We start from the raw sequence: 21,704 nt of genomic DNA, 5'->3' as shown, positions 1-21,704 counted from the left end.
TGTGTTTTGCTTGCAGAACATATGGGAGAACGTTTGTGTATGCACGTGAACAGCTACAGTTTGAGATTTGTCCAAAGATCAGAGAGAATCTTGAAGAGGTCCAGCTTGCTACATAAGATCGGGAAATGGCTGCAGCAGATAACCATCCTCAGAGATGTGCTTAAGAAAAGACTAAAGAACAGCAAAATCTTTGGAGATCAAAATATGACCTTTGGAGGTTAAAATCTTCAAGCACCCTTGCACCTAAATCATCTTTGTGATTTAATTGTGTTTGGCAAATTCAGAAAAAAATAAATTGGGAGTGGCATTTTTGTGTGTGAGCTTGCGCAGTCTCAGAGTTCTTATGCACGTGCAGACAGGCTGTATATAGTCTGAAAGATGACTACGTTTGGATATTCTCTGTGTGAACACTAGTGGAGCACCCAAACGCATTCGACAAAGGCTTAGCTTCACACCACGGTGCCCTGCCTTACTACTAAGCTGCACTGCAAATAGCTGACACTGATAAATTGAAGAAAATAAGGGTAAGTTTGAGTAAGCGATATATGCTTGTGCTTGTTAGCAGTTTTAGTTAATAAGAACATAGATGCTCTACTCTGACTAATAATCTAGCTTGAATATGATATAATAAATATTAAGACTCATTAGCATCCGTTGTTATATTCAAAAGACAAGCTAGTAACATGGCAAACAGAAGATGGAAAAATTTAAAGCCTTTTGCTTTATCAAAATACAGAATGTGATGTGGCCTAGCAAGGCCACTGAGGAAGAAATAGTCATGCAGTCTATCGACATTAACCCATCTCCTGAGTATTTCGTATGAGCTGTGTCAAGCATCAGAGGGTCTCCTAGGCATTAAGACTGCAAAAGGTAGCTTTCTTCTTTTAGGTGAAGGAGGAAGCTGTCCAGAGCTGTGATACCAAACTGCAATAATAGATTGAAAGACATCACACCACAACAGAGGAAAACAGGGAAGACATTGTGTCAGATAGCTCTTCGCTTAGGAGAGGCCTTATATAGAAGGAGATACTAAGTTCATGCCCCGCACCAAAAGATGAGTGATGGCATCCAGGGCTGGTGAGTCTCCTAGATCCTGCATATACTGATGCAAGAACTATTTCAAAACCAACTGTTAGCACTGGTGCCACTGTTTGGAAATATGCAAAGAAATTTTGTTTGGAAGGCTTTCTGTGGCCAAACAGTACATCCGAATGACCAGTGAACTAGGGGTGTGAGCTGTGATAGCAGTCAGGTAGGGCAGGGATGTGGACATGACACTGAGCAACCTTCTCTAGCTGACTCTGCTTGGAGCAGCGAGGTTGGACTAGATGATCACTAGAGGCCCCTGCCCACATTGGTGACTCTGTGATTCGGTGAATTTTCCTTTCTAAATTCTAGAGGAGCTTTCAGATCCCCAGCTTAGTTTTATTTGTTTGCTTGCTTGTTTGCTTTTTCTGTGGCATGGGGAACCTCTCCTAGCACTTTTTGTTTAAATCTTGGCTTGGATTTGATATCAGCTGAAGACAAATACCAGGTTAGAGCTTAATAGGGTCAGGAAATCAAAGTTCACCTTGTGGACAGCTCCAACTCCTATGTATATAGCGAGCCAAATAAGTGATGTTTAATTAACCTTTCACTTCAATGAAAGGTTTCTTGGTCAAAGAGTTTAGGAGCTGTCCTTCTGCGTAACCTTTCTAAATTTATGAATACATTTTAAATTAACTGTTGAAAAATCACAGTATATGCTTCATAGTAGCCTGAACTAACATAAACATTGTACATCTGTAGTGAGACAAAAAACAAAGAGGAGGAATTAGTTAATAAGTTTATAATTTTAAATGTTCTTTTACTGGGTTTCCAATACACAGAAGGTTTGTTTTATGATATATGGACAGTGGGACAAAGAAACCACAGGATTATACCAGCAATGTGAAGCAGGGCTATTACAGAGGAAATTAAATTCAACACTAAACATAATAGACAGCATCACAGTGTACAATAAAAAGGGCATAAATACATATTTTCAGTATCCTCTCTATGTAAACATGCCTGCATGCTGGATGAAACCTGGCCATGGTTTATATACATAATCTTTAAACATGCGTGTGCCAGGGAAGCCCTGCTAGGTCCTGGGGGCTCAATCTACCTTGTGGACCCTAAGAACCACTCATACTATACATTATAGTACAGGTTTTTCAAAACAATTTTGGTAAAATTTAACCACTGCAAACCTCATGATTAATCCAGGATATTAGAGATAGTTTTTAACAGTGATCAAAGTCAGCGACAGTTTTCACCAGCAGGTACTTGCCCTTAAGAGAAATGTGCTTTCTCACTTTGTTGGATTAGGAGGTAGGTTGTGGCCAGAGACAATAGCAAAGCACAGAAAGTTGCAGCAAAAGCAAAATGCAGATGGAGTGAATTTTTAGACTGTTCATCATCATCCAAAGATTACAGACAGAGACTTGGAAAGTAGAAAGGCTTTAAAAACCTCATGCTCATCAAATGACTAAGAGAGCTACTCACCAAAGCATTAGACACAAGCAGGGAGAGAGCAGCCAAGTAGCAGCCACCTCTGACGAGAGTCCAGGGAAGGCTTGATACGAAGCTGAGCTGATAAAGGAGGTGGGGGATGCTGGGTTTTCTTGGATCTGTGATGGAAGCTACCTGTGGCAACATCCCAAGAAGTGTTTCTTTCTCAAGCCAACCGAGAGGGATTTTTGGATGCAAGTCCTGCCATTTGTGTATCAGGGAGGCTCAGTAACTACGACTCTGCTATTACAAGCTAAAGGCCACAGGCTTTGTCTTGACCTGACAGTTAAGATGAGTCAGCCCAGATTGTGGATTTGCCTGGGTTTGTCTAGGCTGAGCCAATTTTAGCTTGTTTGAGTTATGATAGCAATTGCCTACCAGTCAGGGAACTATAGCTTAGGTTTGCTGTAGCTCCGCTTTAGTTTATAGCGATAACAGAGGGTTGTGCTATGCGGACCAAGCAGTCAGCGATTCCAGAATATAATGTAGTGTGGAAGAGTACAGACATGGGACGATACTAGAGGTCCTAGGCTGTGAACACAAATCTTAATGATCAGTTGATGGTCACTACAGGAGTGTAGTTCAGATAAAGCCAATTTTGGAGATAACAACAAGAACAGGAAAAAAAAATGAATAATTAGGAACCAATGAGAAGAAGTAACACGCATTAAGAAAATGTATAGCAATAAATTCCACTAGACCCAAAACAGAGGAAGAAGAAAGCATCAACTTCACCATCCTGTGCCTTCCAGAAGAGAGGAGAAAGAAACCCCTAGCTCAAACATCCTAATATGATATTTGGTATTTTAATATCCTGGCAGATATCTCAGGATTTTGAGAGCTTGTGAAAACCTACTTCCAGTTCTTCCAGATGAAGGCTGAAATGGTCAGCTGTAGGACCCAGAAGGACACTGGAAGCATGAGCATTATACCCCCCCCCCCCAAAAAGAGGTAGATATCAGAAAGCTTATACTTTTTTTTCCTGTGTAGCAATTTTAGTAGTATTTTTGAGAGTTTCCTGCATTAATTTGGATGAAAATTTGTATTTTTGTTACTAGATTGATCATTTGGACAATTAGGTTGTTAAAACCTTACCTGGACCAACAATACAGTCTTAACTCCATATACATGTATGAAGTGATCCATTCTTCCCCAAAGCAAGATTCTGAGTGTGACAAATCCATCACATCTTGTTTGAGTTTACAAGTCCATTACAGATCTATAAGAAGCAGCAACCAGCATTCTGGTTTCTGCTTGTTCAATGGACTTGGTTTCACTCATTAGACTTGAAGGATAATTAAGGTTTGCAGAGAGACTACATGGAAGATGAAATTTGATCAGTTTATTCTAGGGAATACAGATAGATTACATGCAATTTTGGCCAGAAAACAACTACTCTTTGAGAGCTATTTCTGGTATTTCTGGCCACCTTCTTGTCTACTTTATCATTTACCTTAAAGTGTGAATGCTAGTGAAGGGGAGTACACCTAGTCCCACTTCTCTTCTTCAGTTCCCCTTTCATTTTTCCTTTCCAGTGTTTCAAATTCTCCAGCTTTCAGCTGCAGAGGAACAAAAATTCAAAAAGAGAATAGAATGAGCCCTGCTTCCTTGTGTGCCCAGTCATGTTAGTGAAAATGAACTCTACATAAAAAGCTCTGGCCTGGGCTTGAAAAGAAAATTGTTGTATACATTCTATGTATGTAAAAGTTCACCCAACATTCTTGTCCACAGACTGTAACTAGTCCTGTAATTTAGCATATTGCATGCAATGGATACAGCTAAAATTATTTCTCATTTTCATGAGACTGTGGCTAGAGGAGTCTGATCTGATTTGTCCCTGGTGTCTACAATGGCACAAATGGAAAGCAGAAAACAGCAAAGGTCTGCTCTAATTAGCTTCTGCTTACATAAGGGTGTTGTTTGAAGACAGTGGGAGCTGAAGATGCCTCCACGAATTATGGATGTTTTTTACTGTATGAAAGCAACCCGTAAGCTTATTACAGCCCCTCTCTCTCCTTCCCCCAATGTATTTCAAACTTCAATGTAATTTGGCTTTTGTTATGTCTTTATTCTCCTTAGAACAAGGATGCAGATTTTTTTTTTTTTGGGGGGGGGGAATGTTAAGTCCTCTTTATATTTTTCTTTTTTTTTTGATTTCTCTTACAGAAGACTTTTTTTTTTTTTTTTTTTTTTCCCCAACAGAGATGGTCGTTCAAGAGATTTCCCACTTGTGTCTGTGGGAATTTCTCAAAGTCTGAAGTGAGGTGAAAGGGAGGAATTGTCATGAGAAGCTTACTCATGACTGGACTCTTGTCGCTTTGGGTGTGTGTGCATGCAAGAGTATGTGTGAGAGAGAGCGTGTGTATGGCACATTGGGAAGTGGACTGCGGTTGAGAGGAACTGGAGATACCCTTTAGTAACCCTATTCACTCCTTTGGAAATGTTGGCTGCCATCTCTGGGATGCTTTTCAGATTTTCACATCATTTTAAGATTCATGTTAATATACACAAGGTGGGATTTCCAAAAGGCCTTGGTGATTTATTGGCACATATCAGTGACTTTCATTTGACTCCTAAGCCAGAAAGTCTATTCCAAGCTCTTATTCAGGAGGATTTTAAGCATGAGTACATATTGCAGACTTACAAGCTGAGCTGCTTCATCCCATGAGCTATTCTCATTAGACAGAACAATTGATTAAAAAATCTACTTAGGCATTTCATTCTTTCTTTTTGATACTGAAAACTCCAAACCCAGGCTAGTCTCCAGCAAACTCTAAGTCCATATCTCTTCTCAGTTTGTTCCAGTGTAAAAAGTCTCCAGTGTTCCAGTTCCAGTAAGTCGAGCTCAGACAAACACTAGCAAAAGATCAGAGATAGAAAAGGACAGAATTTTAAATGAAAAAAAAAAAAAATCAAAAGCCCACTTTCAGAGAGGCTCAAGGACTCATCCTATCCTACGCACTGTGTTCTCTGTGAAAGTGTCCTGGCACAGTAAATAGAAAGCCCTGTAGCAGAGAGGTGACTCTCATCTTTAAACAAGCAGTTCCTATAATGCTGTGCTTAGCTCAAATCATCTTAACAGCTAAATGCAGTATATATATTTTTTCCTAGAAATCTCATAGTTCCTGTTTTTACTGGTTTTTAAACAGAGACACTGAGACTGATGAATCTTTCCAGCCATTACCCATTGCCATCTGGAAGGACGTATTCTGCTTAGGAAAGTTAAGAGCTGCCTTATAATGTAGGCAGTAATTCTGGTCCTTCTGGGACAGCCAAGCCCTAGAAGCCTTCAGGAACATTGACTCTGCAGTAGAGGTAGGGTTGGCCCAAGAGTGTGTTTCCTGGGGCTAACATGAACCAGCCAGGTCAATCAGGCTAAAAATCAAAGCAAAATTCTTTGTAGGGAAGAAATAAGCAGAGCCCAAACGGTTAGAAATGCATACTCTATAACAGCCACTGAGCTGGAAGGCAGCATCAGCTGGGCTGCCCAAATGGCTGCAATTAACCTCCTGTTGTGACCAGAATAGATCACTTCCCCTCCGCTTCCCCTTGTTTCTCCCCCAGTCACTGCCGTATCTATCTGGGTTGTAAATATTTAAGGGACTGTTGTTTGTGGCATTTAGACTGTGCCTAGCACTGGGGCCCTGGAGTTTCTGGGATGCCCAGATAGAGCAGTGGGAGTTCTGGAGCTGCTTGCACTGATCCTGCATGAGCCAGTGGCTGCATATTCAAGTACCAGAATGGTTCTTGCTCTTTGCACTGTGGTGCACAAACTGACTGAAGTTTACCTTGGGGACTGGTACAGCTGTGGATTTTTCATTTCCATTTTATCCTACACAATGTCCAAGAACAACAGCATCTTTACTTTGGATTTTACCATATTAATATTCAGGCTGAGGCACACAACAGCTCCATATTCTAACCCCTTTGTCACACTTTGTTCAGGTGGATACAGTTTATTGTGCTTATTGCTGGAAAGTCAATGCTCATCTGCAGCTCCTCAGCGCTATTCACTGATCCTGCAGGCATTCAGCCCTAGGGCAGAGCTTTGCTGCAGCAATCTCGCTACCCAGTGATAGATGGGAAAGGTGGATACTGTAGCAGGGGTGGTGCTATACCGCTATCCATTTACAGGGCAGATGACTGATCTTCCAGAATAAATGGCATAATGAGTAAGACTGAGATGATCTTTTCTCTCCATGCAATACTCTTCCCTACAGAGAATGAAAGTCTCTGCAGAGTAAGATCACCCTGTAGAGTAAGACTGTCAAAACTAGAAGGGAGCAGGCAGTGGTGTCACCAGTGACACCGCAAATTGTCTGTGTTTACATAGCTGAATTTTCTCCTTGTACAATCCTGGAGTGATCAGCAGTCAGGGTTGGATAGATAGCACTGGGAATAATGCAGAGCTCTAATTCTTCTCTTTCCAAACTCAGCACTGCCATAACCGTCCTTCCTGCTGATAGAAAAACTTACAGGCAGAGCACCTCTGAGGATACATCTTGCTCTAGTTAATCCAACAGAACCAAGAAATATTTTGGGGTATTGGTACCGGGTTGTCTATGCTGATGAAGTGCTGGAAGGCTCTCTGACAGCCTTTGGTTCATGACAACTATCATCCTCCTAAATGATTCCCAGGCATAGGCTGGCACTTAGGACATTCCAGAAACCATACAAAGGAGGCAATTTGCATGCAGTCACCATCTTGTGCAACCTAGCAACCTTTATTTTCATAGACATTAACTGTGCCATGCCAGTCGGCTTCAGTATCCAAGAATGACTCAAGCACATGTAATTTGTAAGTACAGATACAGCCTGAGTAAATTCCAGCATGTTCCCAAAGTTCTCGTGTTTCTTTGCTGGATGACTGGAACTGAATCGATCTGTTCTTGCTGTTCTTGATAAAAGCCAAGCTCCTTTAGCTGTTAAAGACAGAAATGAAAAATAAATAGGTTCAGGGATCACTCTATGGCTATAGCACAGCTACTGGTTGACTGAAATTATGAATGGGTTAGAAAAACACCATACCCAACACTACTACTGTAGACATGACATTCAACAATACATCCGATGAGAGACTGCAGATAAGCACCGATATTGCCAAACATCTGTCAGTGGATATAGGAAGGGACTGGCCAATCCAGAAACATCAGCATTTTCTCCAAACTAGAGTCAGCAGAACAAATGAAAAAGTGTACGGAACACCTGTGGATGTCAGACAGCATACACCAGAGAGTATCCGTGTGCTGTCAGAAGATCCATGTAATTCTGATGATCTCACCAAGCAGCTAAATTATGGAAAAGTAAAACCTAGAGGTGGGAGGACACAAGAAGAGGGCAATGCAGAAGTAATACAGTTAGTGACACTGCAAGATAGTTAGGCAGCACCAAGTCAATAGAACTGAACAATGCAGCAAACAGTCACTGTTCTAAGAACAAGCTTAAACTTAGGTGCTTATCCTGCTACAGAGTCCGAAGCCCAGGTAGCAACAAGAATTCTAGTCATTCTCTAGGTGACCCTGCTTGAGCAGGGAGGTTGGACTAGATGATCTCCAGAGGTCCCTTCCAACCTTACCCATTCTGTGATTCTGCGATTCACAAGGCATGGCTTTCTCTGGTGCTTCATATAGGCTGCTGCCAGGGACAGATAACTCTTAGGATGTAGTCAGAGGAAGCTGGATCCTAACAGACTGCTATCCTTAGCTGGAGACAATAGCTTTGGTGTCACATTAAAGACACTATAAATCTGCTCTCCTTCTCTCCCCAGTCCCTCACTTGTCATCCATAAGAGACCTAACCCTACTATTGTTCAGTGGTTGGTCACCGGATTCACTCTCCCTGCTACTTCTTTGCTAATACAACTAATTTAGCCCATGTATGCATCATCATCATCTGATGGATATCGTAGGCCAGGCTATCCCTTGGCTTTTATTGCTAAAGTCACCTTAACTTGTTCCCTTTTGGCTCTTAGCTGGAATGGCTTTCAGGAGACCAGGCTTGGAACTGTTGTTAAAATATCTGATATGACTAAAACCTGCTGCATTGCCTTCTACTTTCAGTAAGACCTCATGAAGAATTTTCTCTTCAGGGTGTGACGACTGTATACATTCAATGCATATGAATGTTCCTCCATGAGTGGGTAACACCAAAGGTTTGATGTGGCTTGGCATGCCTCCTGTCTCACATACTTCATTAGAGGCTACCAGCCTTCTGGGTCTGATATACCCCACCATGTGCTGGGATCTGGATATAATATAGCAGACTGGGCTTTTAGAAACCCCATATACCCTCCAAACCCCTCACTGATACTTTTGGAAATCAGGCTATTTCTAGTTAGACACTGAAACACAAATATGGGGGTATTATTTTAGAAATCTGCACCTTAACAGTGGGGCTAGCATAATCAGAAGATTTGTGGATCACATGTTGCAGTGAAAAGATGGCAAAGACAAGGTGAAGGACAAGAACACAGGATTAAAAAAAAGAATGAAAGGAGGAAAAGGTGCATGGGATGTGAAAGATAGTTGGAGGTGAGGGACTATTTAAAGAAGGATACTTAAAAGTACATAAAGAAGTAAAGCAAGTACTAAAGAAGGTACTTAAAGTAAAGTAAGGCTTCTTACTTTAAAGAAGAAAGAAGAATAAATGACATTCACATTTGTTTTTAGGCATATAGAATATATTCAGAGCCCTAAGTGAAGGCAGAAACGCTGATGCTAATCTCCCACTACTTATCTCCAAGTAGGTCAGTCATCCTGAGTGAACATAAGCACCTGGTCTTAGCACACACAGCCAGAGCAGCTTGAACACTGTGGAGTAAATATACCTCATCAGTAGAAGGAGACGTGTCTTGGGAATGATAAAACAAAGAGCAAAGCAAGAATTGCCGGGCCGGCTGGTAAGTGTGGGAGCTTTTGGCTTCTTACTGATGGCACAGGAGTCTCATTTTAGAGAGACTGCTGGAAACTTTTACCTTTAAAAATGTTACTCTGAGATGGCTGAGAACAGAGCAGGAGCTAGTGCTGATCAGACAGATCAATGCAGAACATGGGTGGAATGAAGCTATTTGTAAGTAGTAAGACAGTACTTGGGAGCTAATCAAATAAAAACCCATTTTCCAGTCGGGGCATTGCAGACACTTGATTGCCATAGTAATGACAACGGAGAGACTGGAAACAACTACGTAGTAAAACCTACTGAAAAATCCCTTCTCATGGAAGCATCTATTTAAAAGAACGGCTAAAAGAACAATTTTCTAGAAGAGATATATTTCAAGATATTCAACAGGAGTTGTAAATAGGAACTAATGATCTTTGGATGAAAAACTGAAAATAATGCTGGTAAAAGATGCCAGATAAGTCTTCAATCTCAATTTTTCTAGTTATTGCTAGCTGGGTGACAATTTCTCACAGCTGGCAACTGTACGTCTAGGCTCTACAAATGTCTTCACCTGCAGGGATCATCTTCCATTATGCAATAGAGTTATTCAATCTTTGTTATATTTCAGTGAAGTACCACCTGATGTCAGCTTTTCAGGAAAAGGCCTGAAGATACGAATGAAAGGGAAATATTCCTGTAGAATTTTGTTATATCCGCAACAACATCTGCCTAGTCCTGCTAGTCAGTCCTATAAGATGGGTCCAAAACGCAGATCTCTACTAAACTCAATGGATTTTTTAAATGATTGAGGTAGAACTTTTATGTATTCATTCTTACTACATTTATTTGTGTTTTTCTGTATGTAAAGTCTATTTACAGCTTTTCATGATGTATTTGTTAGTTGTACTGAAATTCTCAGCTTCTTCCAATAGATCAGAAAATTGCTATTACCAAAATAGACTGGCTTATTCAGTCACATAAGTAGCTCTAAAACCAAGCCACTAATAACTATCACCATCAGCTCTTCACTACTGGGGAAAGGTTTCAGGAGAATTCTAAGCCTAATTTGCCTAATTTCCTTAAGGAGATTTCCAGGATCCAAGGATTGAACAAGACAATTAAGGGGAAGCAGATGAGAATTTTGGCCTTATGAAAAGGCAGCTAGCTATGAAAAGCCCACAGAAGGGCTATTAGACACCAGAAATCTGTAAGCTTGGGGTCCTAGTGCATAGTTTTTCAAACCACAAAATCACTTCAGATGTGTGTTGGACAAATAGGAAATGAGCTGGCATTTCTTTTCTACTTTTAATGACACTACTCATACTGCTTTCCCAAAACAGTATTACAAGACTGGGGAAACACTTTAAAAAACTGACAGAGGCATGAGGTGCAAAGATGACAGTGAATGTGTGTGTTTCACTGAATGTAGAGCACATTCTGTAACTGAACAATGCAAACATTTCGTGGTACATTAAGATGAAGAAACTGTTCAGGAACATGCTGTGAAACAAAACCTTAAGCACAGCCTGGAGCATCAATGACTGTGTCTGTATGCATGTGTCTGTGCATAGCAAAAAGCTACAAGAACCTCTGTGACCTTAGGAGTGGGGACTGCACAGTGGCCAGGGCCATTTGATGTGATGTGCTCATGGCTCTATAAGTGTCCAGTACAGTGTGGCTTCTCAGATGACTCCAGAACACATTCAGTCATTCTGTGCTGCAGTTATCACAGCAAAGCAATGATGACAGTGTTTTGGGAAAGTTTCCTAACAAATTTCTAAAAGCAGCAGCAGACCATTAGACTAGAACAACTAAACTCCGTTCCCTACTTTCCTTAGTTTCATGGGATGATGATTTGATATTAGCCTTAAGACAATGGACACACACATTTAGTCTCCTTTGAATATGGGAAGCACACCAAGACTGGGTAGGCTTGCTTTTGCTTCTTAGTCTGTGCACTCACAGATTAAGAACTGAGATCTTTGCTGATTCCCTCCATATCTTTGGAAACTGCATTAGAGAGGGGCAAATGTTCTGCAGGGCACAAGAAGGCTTGATTTGCGCTTGTTTAATACCAGTAAGTATGTATGGTTTAAGCTCAACTTTGGCCTGATATGGCAAGTGGAACTAAAAGCCCTATGTGTTCAACATACAGTATATATAAATATCCTGTACACAAGATGCTGTTCGTTGCCTGAAATGGCTAAAGATCATCTTGAAGGATGCTAATGACCTCTGATCCCCTCATCCTTTTCCTACTCCTCCTGGGAAGCAGATGCTTAAAATCAACCCTGAGAAGAGGCTTTATTGCGTGTAATAAGACATACATGTTACCAACTATGCCATCCAAGCACCACCACACATATCCAGCTGCCAAGACATGTGTGTAGACAGTTTGGTGCTTCGGGCAGATGGAAAATGAGCAATAGTTCAGACTTGAACTAAGCCCTGTATTATCAAGGTAACTAATGACAGTGGGCATCTATAAAACTCTCCCTCTCACTCTGATATATTGCTTCTCAGGTCAGGAACCCACTAGGTGAAACAGAGCACAGCAACAGAGAAAGCAGATTGCAGAACTAGGACTCTTCTTTCTGCCACTTGCCTAGATCATAATGTTGGGGGGAAAAGTGTTTTTCAGCAAGGTCTCCTTTTTATAGGTATGACTGTGCCAGGCTGACTCAGTCTAGGTTTTTCCATGCCTTTGTTTTTTCCATCAGAAACAAGATGAGCAGGAAGGACAGGCAGCACATGACCCCATTCAGCATGGAGCCCTTCCCCTAAAGGCATTCCTAGAGATGGGGAACTGGCAGTCACTGCTTCCCCTCAGCTGAATCCCTGCAGTGACTATTCACATATATATATACCCTTTTAGCTACCTTGCTGGGTTACTTATTAGATGTGTTAAAAGCTCCTAAAGCCATCTGGAGGATCTGATATTTAGTTATGATTCAAGACCACGAGAAAGAAAAGAAAATGAATCTGAAGCTGATTAGAGAGCTCCCCTTCTGTCCCCTGACCTGTTAAGAAAGTCCTATGTACTAATAGCTTTAGCTTCCCTTCCTACTATGCTTTAATAGGATTTGCCTTTCAAAGCACTCTGACAAGATAAGGCCATAGACTGCAGAATTGGAATAAGCAACACTGGAACATGAAGATGTGGGTGTCTCAGGACACCCTGATCTGTTGGCTAAGGTAACCCAGCATACCTCTCTTCAGTGAAAAAAAAACAAAATCTTTCCAAGTTTGCATGGGGAGAGAAATTGCTCATTTGCTGTTGAATTGCAAGAACCAGGAGCAGAATCTTCAGTGAGAGAGAGCAAGAGATAGTTACAGTTTTGAGAAGACAGACAGAAGGTTACAATGTGCTAAAAGCAAGCTTGCGCATGGTCTGTGTTTTTGGGAGATAGAGCTATTTTGTGTGATCTATTTACAATGAACATAAAATTTTTGATGTAGACACAGATGCCTTTGACAGAACCCAATCCAACTAGTACTAATGAGCGTACAAATCTACTCAATGAGGAAAATTCACTGCCTTTCCAGAAAATCAGGAGAAGGCAAGACCCTCCTGAAGCTGAAGCCTTGCATGGAAGTTAGACAAGGTCTCATTTTGTTCTTTTCCACTTGTAAGGAAGCTCAATAGGATTGTTTCCTTGTTCTGTAGTGCCCTACATGTCTAGGTGTTTACAGCACTGGATCCTTGGCTACATACATAGCACCCATGAGACATAGGGGTGGAAGGACTGAAAATATGTGATGAAGAGGACACACAGAAAGGGTGGAGGGAATTACAAAAATTGAAGAGGACAGAGACAACAAGTTATTGTGCCTAACTGAACTCAATCACTAGGTAAACTGAAAATGAACAAAAAATATGCAGTGCAGCATGGCCAGAAATAATGTTATGCGTCTCAGAACAAGGAACATCTGGCGCTGACAGTCAGCAATTTGGAGAAGGTCAACCTTCACAATTTTTCCCTTTGGGTGTGGAAATAGTGAATACTGATGATTGCTAGAAGCTCTTGAAAAGTTTGATCTAGATTTCTGGCAGAAGATGAGTTTAAAGAGCTGAAGAGTGTCACAGAGAAGAGCCTTGAGGTGTTAAATGGCATTTAATGAGATTTTCATCAGAAGATTCCCTTCATTGTTCTTCAGCTGCAGGTAAAATTGGGTGAACACTACATGTAATTTATAAAACCGTGCTGGGGAATTTGGAGAGGTCCCCTTTAATTCTGCCTTTGTTGTAATCAAGGGAAGTGCAAAAGGCATAGGATCAAGGCCGGGGAATCAGAGGGGTGTCCTACAGAGTGTCCCTGCTGCAACATATAAATTCAACTTCCGATGATACTGAAGATCTCCTTGTTGGACTAGGTCCAACGTCAAAAGAAATGTTCTCATGGAGAGCTGAATTTCAGAGTACAGTGCTTTAGTGCTAAGGGCAGAACAACAGTCAGTTATTAGAAGGGTTTGCTATACACACAAATGATAGAAAGATCTTGACTGCTGACATGGAACATGCTGTGTTATGTTATGACATCTTAGCTCTAGCTTTAGACCATACTTTACGAAAGAGTTGGACTCGCCTCTATGAGCAGCTGCTCATGTAACAGGAGAAGAGGTCCTCATGAATTCAGGAGGGAGCAGATTAGCTGGAGAAGCATGATTCTGGCTTACTTCAGGCATCGTACTGGAAAGGAGCTATTCATTCAGGCATTGTTTGTTCTTCATGGTAAAATGTGTTTAATTCTCAGAAGAAAAACTGTTTTCTATTCCATCTTAACTCCTGAGTTCAAAGCAATGGTAATAATTACGGGAGGAAAAAATAAAATGGAGGGACATGAATAAAGGCAGTTAGGGAGCTGTCAGAAGTAAATCAGATAGGCCACAATGAAATGAAAGCAACCCCCTTCCATATGGAAACTTGGACTAATATTTGGAATATAATTGGAATATTTATCTGTTTATCTATCTGTTCAAATTATAAATAATTGGAAATAGGCTTCCATAAGTAAGAATGTAATCTTCCTTGGTAGAATCACTAGAATGACACTAAGCTGTGAAAAATGTAGATGTTCCCAGGTCTGGTAGAATAGTTGAACTTTCCTCCAGTGACTGTACATGCCCCATTTAAGCCAAGAGACAGAAAGTGGAACCAATGCTGAGGTTTGTCCATTTTAAAACTAGTTGTCTTCTATAAAATAATTAAGCACAAGATCAGAGTGAAGTAGAGAGGTCTGCTGTGTTTCCTGATTAAATAAAGTCATCTGCTAAGCACTGAGAAAAGAGAAGGACTCTTAACTGATGGAATAGAATATGCTCAAAAGGAGAAGTCACCCTGACAGTACTAGGACCTTACACCTCACGGTTTAAAAGAATTTGAAACTGCTTCTGCACAGACATTCAGTGGTGTGAATTGTATTGTCTCCATGACACCATTAGTGATCCATGTAGGCAGCAACAGCAAGTTCCAATTGTAGGGGAAAGAGAGTTACTCTAACGTTTTAAACTAAGACCTGTTGCAATTAATGAAACAACAGCATTTGTATCCTAGCTGTCAAAGGGAGGACAGAAGAGATGCACTACAGATTCATGAAGTCTTCAACGACCTTTTAGCAATAAATTAGGTAACATAATAGAGCTTAGCTCCCTGGGCTCCTGGGGATGGGAGAAAATTGCTTGGTGGAATCATTAGAAGTGTATTGCCTTTATGGAAGGCATACTATCAAGTGGTACATCTCTTTGGAGGAATTTGCACCCATAAAGCTACACTGGTGAAGAAAGGCCATCTAACATCTTGCTGTGCAGGTAGGGTCTTTCTGTCTCTATTTTCTTCTATGCTGTGATGCACCAACCTGAATAAGCATAAGAGCTCAGAGTGACTTTTCATAGCTGTGACTAATTTTCACCTTTCTCTGTGCTGGTGTCAGAAACTGATAAAAAAATCCTGAAATCTGGACCCAGAGGAGTCTCAAAAGCTCCGGAAATTCTGTCCTTCTCTTCTAATACTTATTATTTGAATTTTGAGGCTCGAGCAAGACCAGGAGAACTGCAAGCCCCTATGATCTCTGGATGCCACACGGACAATATTCTGAGAGAGATTTTAGCTCCTCATAGCACACAGCTTTTCCTAGTATTATGTCTGTCACTGGAGCATCTGGTGAGAGCCGTGAGTGTAATGAGATTATTCAGCTGGATTTCATTATTACTCCTTTTTCTCTTCTTCTTCTCTCTGTCCCCTCTACCACCCCCAGTGAATCTACCTTGTTATAGTATGTACTGTAACCTGCTGGAAAGATAAAGAAGCCCAGCTGGCAGTAGCTAGCCAGGGGTGCAAAAGAAATGAAATAAATAGAAAAAGAATTTCATTCTCAGTAGTTTGGGGTAAAACTATCTAAAGCTTTGTTTGGCTGGTACAGATTGATTAGTGAAGGTATTGAAGCGTAACTTGTCAGCCATAGCTCGCCTGGCATGCTTTAACCATTCCAGAACAACTCTTCTGTACAGAGATATGAACCTTTGTGTTTGTATTAGCTTCTTCATACAGGGGACATATAGTCTGTAATACCTATTCTGGTTGAGTGGTTGATTCCACTCAAATAGATGGACCTTTAGAAAGGTGCTTTATCTACTAGATCCCGAGGGGAAACTGTCTCATATCAAATATAAAGTGGAATAAGCCGCTATGGTGAGATCCAGTGAAGTCATTAAATAATTTATATACAAACTGAGCCTGGTTTTGAGAGGTTTAAGTGATGCACAGCAGGTAATGCCATTCGTTAAGTCAAGATGAACACGTTCACTGATGGCAAGTCCCACTGATGGGATCTATTTTGTGTGCTTAGCCTTATTGTAGAGATGTTCCCTACCTGGAGAAGCTTTTTTTTGGTTGTGGCAATTTTTTCCATTTTTTCTTTTCCATTATTCAGTGAACAGTGGCATAGATTTTGGCAATGTCACCACATAAGCATGCTTTATTTGAATGGTTACCATAGGCTTTGCTTCTCTGGTAACAGATTTTTAGCTGCACTAAAAATGATTAGTCATTGTTGCCCATGGCCTGTCTCTCTGTGTGGTCTGTGCTTTCCAAGACTGGTTTTCAAGAGGGCCAGGGCTGCACCGAGCAAAGTTAAGGAGACTGAGTGACCAGGAACCACAAGATGAAGCCTTCTTTCATCTTTTCCCTAACTCTAGACTAGGCAGAGGCCAAACCAGCCCCAGCTTATAGCAGCTAAGAGGCTGCTGCGGATTCTGCCAGCCTCAGTGATTCTTTGTGGGTGACCATGGCAGCAGGATTCTGATCCTTTCTGGCCCATCTAATTCCTCTCCATGGCAATATGCCCTTTGCTCAAAACTGGGAGAAGTTCCCACTGTGCCAGCTGTCAAAGGGATATTCATCTGTTTCTCGAGGACGTTATCTCTGGGGCTATAACAGAAAACCAGGTGGAGTTAGAGCAAAGATTTTGGCAATATATGCAACTCTGGGGCTGTGTTTAAGGTCACATTTCTGTAGCTATGCTTGTCTTCATTTAATCTTGTTTGCTCTGACGTCAATGCAAATGTAGCAGCAAGCCCATGCTGTTACATGCTCTCTATTTTTTTCCCTCTTAAATCATGGCTAGTTTCTTCTGATTGAGTTAGTTTTACTATGGGGGGGGGGTTGTTTTAGCAGTGCACTAGCTACTGTATTGGCTTATTCTACCCAAATAGGGAGTATCTGCACTTAATAATTTTGTTCTATTGCTTCTTTTTATAACAGCCAGAAAAAGCTGAGTTCACTGCAAGCTGTGTATGCCTGTGTCCTGGTGCGATTCAGCCCTGAATGCTAATGTATTAGTCCTGCCTATTTTATACATAAACAATTTATTACCTTCATATGAATTAAATTTTCATGACATAGATTAATGTATTCTGCCTACCATCTGGAAGGTCCTACAGCAGTCTCCAAATGGTGCAGGAATCCAAATGTCATTGAAATGCAGTCCTTTCCAGAGCAGAACACAATAGCCGAATAACAGTGCACAACTTTAGGAGCATTGGGACAAAATGGAATAAACCAGACTGTGTCCTGCTGAAACTAGAGTTAAATTTAGGTTAGAAGAGGGCATAGTGCTTATCTTGAGCAGCTCAGCAAGTTTAACAGACTCCCATTCCTTGCAAAGTGTGTGCAAAGCAAGCCCATAACAAAGGTAGTAATAGTTCCTATGTCCCTTGCCTGCCCACTGCAATGCTCTATAAATCAGTCTCTGTTTGAAGAGAAAAAGGGAGAAGAGTCAGATAATAGGCTTGAGGAAAAAAGAAGACATCAAAATCTTTCAACATCCATGTCATTAATGGATCAGAGCATAGACTGTCGTTGACTCTTCTGGCTTTGAATGCTACTGAATTCAACAAGGAAGTGGTAATTTTCAGGGAACTGGAAAACTGTAGACTTTTGGGTCATGTTTAATCATCTGGTACAAAGAAGCTCTATTTGTAATACCCCTGCTATCAAAGCATCAGTAGATTAGCAGAACTAGCAGGTAATTCTGCCTTAACATCAATACTGACATAACACTTTATGCTGCCTATGGCTTAATAGGAACATGTGAAAAATGTATTCGTAGAGTGATAGTATTAAGCAAATAATATCTGCAGACTGTGGGTAATAAAACTATCTGAAGGGGTAAAATAAATGTTCAGAACTAGTCCCAACCATCAAAGAGATGGGGCCTGCTGATCAGATTCTGCTTTGCTGCTGGTTCCTTAGAGTAAGTTTCCCTTCCTTTACCTTTAACCATGGAGCCTCAAAGCTATAGAAGTGTGACAGGGTCTTCTCAAAGATAAATCATCCCACTATTTGACATACTATTTGAGGTATCTATTTTCAGACGGGAAGAACTGATTGCTCACTATTCCTGTTGAAGACACTTAGACAACCAGTTCAGATTAGAATTAACAGCTAGAGAGAGGTGAGATGACTCTCGTCCTCTGTGCATAGCCTTTAAGTAGCACATAACTGCCTTTTCAAAGACTTTTCATCTGTAGGATTTCTTTAGTGTGATGGGATTCTGCCAGAGGCGTCCCATTAAGAGCATGCCCAAACCAAAACATGAGGCCAGCCGGGGTTGGAAGACCTCTTAGCCCCTGCTGTTGAAGCTGTGGAGATGGAAATATATTGTAGCAAGGAGTGAGAAAATGTGAGTAGAGCTTTTAGCCCTGTGGCTGGGCATTCAGCTGGTAAGGGAGAGATTTTGGTTCTGGCTGTTTATTGTCCTTGTCAAAGGGCACCTTCAAGGTAAAGACCCTCATTTCTGGTCTGTATGTCTATGCCAGTCTTTCACTTGTGGCCCAGTTGGTCTAAACAAAATGGAACAGTTTTGGCAGGAATAAGGCCTCCCTCAGTGCTATGGAGAGATGGCACATGACGGCTTAGAAGCTCTCCTTTAAGAACCAAAGGAGCCTCCTTTTCAGAAGACAAGGATGCTCTTTCTTCTCTTCTGAATGAAACATTGCAGGAGAGAGCCACAAAAAGGTGCCTGTCTCCTGAAGTATTTCTGAGTGCAATGGATGAGTGGCATCCAGACAACAGGCAGATTGAATAATTGCTGAATTGCTTTCACTGCCTTCTAGGTGCTGGCCTCTGTTATCAGTGGGATAGTGCAAGATACTAAATTAATTTGTAGACAGGAGTTTTCACTGTAGTACATAGCTCCATCTCTCTGGCTGTATAGTGCCAAATCCTAAATTAAGAAAAACTGGCAAGAAAAAAGCTCAATCTCTTTGCTCTTGCAAGTTCTGCTCATGTTGCTATCTTTGTGGACATTTAACATTAAGTAGGAGCTGGTAGTTAGCTGAGGATATTGAATTTTCCATTTTTACTTCACTCTGCTCACAGCAGTGGGAAGATTTAGGCTAGTGCCAAAATGTTACGCCCAACACCCTGGGATAGCTGGGCTCTACAGTGTGGATCCAACTGCACATGCAGACCTTTGTCTTGTCATGCAGTCTTGTTGACATGACTGGGATCTACTCAAGATTCTGGGAAGACAAGGTCCTTATTCTGACAGCTAAGGCTAGGAATTTTGAACCTGAAGCTAGACTCTTAAATTATAATTTAGATCTTTAAATAAGTTGTCTGAATTTAAAAAAGTGCAAAGCCAGCGCTGCTATTGAAAAGCAGGTCGTGTATTTATATCTTAAATTTGGATTTAGAAGCCTAATATTAGTTGTGCAGTTTTTACAGATCTTTGATTGGTCTAAATAAGGAACTATGTCCTTATTTAAATGTGGAAGCTGGAAAAATTAGTTTATGATGTGACTTATGTGTGGTTGCAGAGCATCAACATTAATACTAGGACTGGAATTCTGTAGTAACTGAACTCACCCTCTTCCTGCAATATCGCAAATCCCTATAACAAGCTTACCAAGAACTAAATAACCAGAGTTACTTTGCTCAGTAAAGCTAAGCAGTGATATGGGAAATTTTGGACAATAAAATCAACACCACCTGGAACAGGTTGCTATTCTTGGGAGCCTCATGATTTGCAAATTGGATGGATTTTCAAGGGCAGGTCTGCTATAGTTTTCCTAAAACTCACACCAGACTCTTCATGTATTCAGTGAGGTGCTATACGAAGTGTAAAGAAGCTTTCAGAGTGTCACTGGTATAAGATAGTGTTAAAAAGATCTCACTGCCCATCCAAAGATTCAGTCATGTCAGCAAAGTGAAAAGGAAACAAGAATACTCTACCTTATAAAGTGCCTAGGGCTTTATAGAAAAAAAATGTTTCACACATGTTCAGTGCTATAGGGGTGTGATTTTCAAGATAGTTTTTGATTATTTAACATGTCACATGATTCTGTAGAGCCCTTGTTTTCTGAAATTAAGTTGTCTGGAACAGAATCTATTTTGAGAACTAACATAACTCTATTTCCAGCGTTGCTGAGTAACTTGTATTCTATAATATGCTTACATTCATAATGCTCCTATGGATTAGGAGAGGGAATCAGCCTAAGTTTACAGGTGGAGAACACAGTCACAGAGGGACAAAGCATCTTCCTGCCATCACATATGCAGTTTGTTGTGGAAAAGGGAATTTAAGTGGGTTTCCTGATGTGAGGGCTGATGTCCAAACCACTCCACTTAATTTTGTTTTGAAGATCTTGCTATTGTTATAGTTTTAAGATATCTACAGATGCAACAGAATGGCTCACCAAATCTCTGGATCCTCAATTGCAAAGACTCAGCATGTACTTGTGACAAGTCCTCCCTACTCACTTCACCTTGAAGTGGACACCTGCTTATTTGAGGCTCAGCTGGGTGTGACATCAGCACTATCTTCAGTGTTGTTGGTTACAGGCACTGTTATGTTTTGGCTTCACCAGCCTGATGGACCATCTAACATCCTTCTAGGGCCCAATGGTCCACAGACACCATTGTCTTGTTACATTTTTCTCTGCTGAGCCCCTTTGCAGATGTGATCCTTATGTCAACCAGTGAAAGCAGCCAGAGTTCTCAGAGGCTGGATATTTAGGGCTCTTCTAGGAGTTGCCTGAGGTGCCAGCTCTGTTTGCGGCATTGTCTGATGACAATGATTGGAGTCACTCACTACATCTACAGAATTTGCAGTGGTAGCAAAGCCATTCAGTCCTAGCCATTTAAACTGAATCATGTCTCTCCCCTGCTGAATAACAGCATGTATAATGGATCTCCACATGCCAGAGGCTTTTCACTACCAGCACTTCAGTTATTACATGGAGAATTAAGGCATGCTAAGGACTCCACGTTTATTTGGGACTGAACTCAGAAACCTCCAATCTAGCGACAAGCTTTCAACTGGATAAGCTGGAGCATTTGATTTGTGAACTTCCTTTCTTAGATATTTCTGTCTCTCCCTTTGAACCATAGCAATCAGTTGATACATGTGACGCTGGGAAGGAAAAGCATTTGAGTTGTGTAACATCTGCTTACCATTGCAGATTATCCTGTAGCAATGAGATTAAACCTTTTCCTTATGTAGGAAGGCTTGAGATTTAGGATTTTTTTTAATGTACTATAAATCTGGTTTAATTAAACAAGAAGAGGAAACTTCACAGGTGTGACTAAGAAAAATAGAGTGCAGGAATTTTTAAAGGATCCCCTTCAACTGCGACACACCTGTAACCATGTATACTATAACGTCCTTCTATTGCCTCTTTGTTGTTATGCTCACAACAGGGCAGAAACGGAGGAGGCATGGAATGATGCAAGTTGATTTGCATAAAATATTGGTTTGGATCTCAAGCCTGCAGAGTTGTGTGATACAACCATG

Source organism: Rhea pennata, chromosome 2 (genome assembly GCF_028389875.1).
Source record: "Rhea pennata isolate bPtePen1 chromosome 2, bPtePen1.pri, whole genome shotgun sequence".
Taxonomy (NCBI): Eukaryota; Metazoa; Chordata; class Aves; order Rheiformes; family Rheidae; genus Rhea; species Rhea pennata.
The sequence above is the reverse complement of the archived record's forward strand: the minus strand, read 5'-3'. Positions refer to the sequence as shown.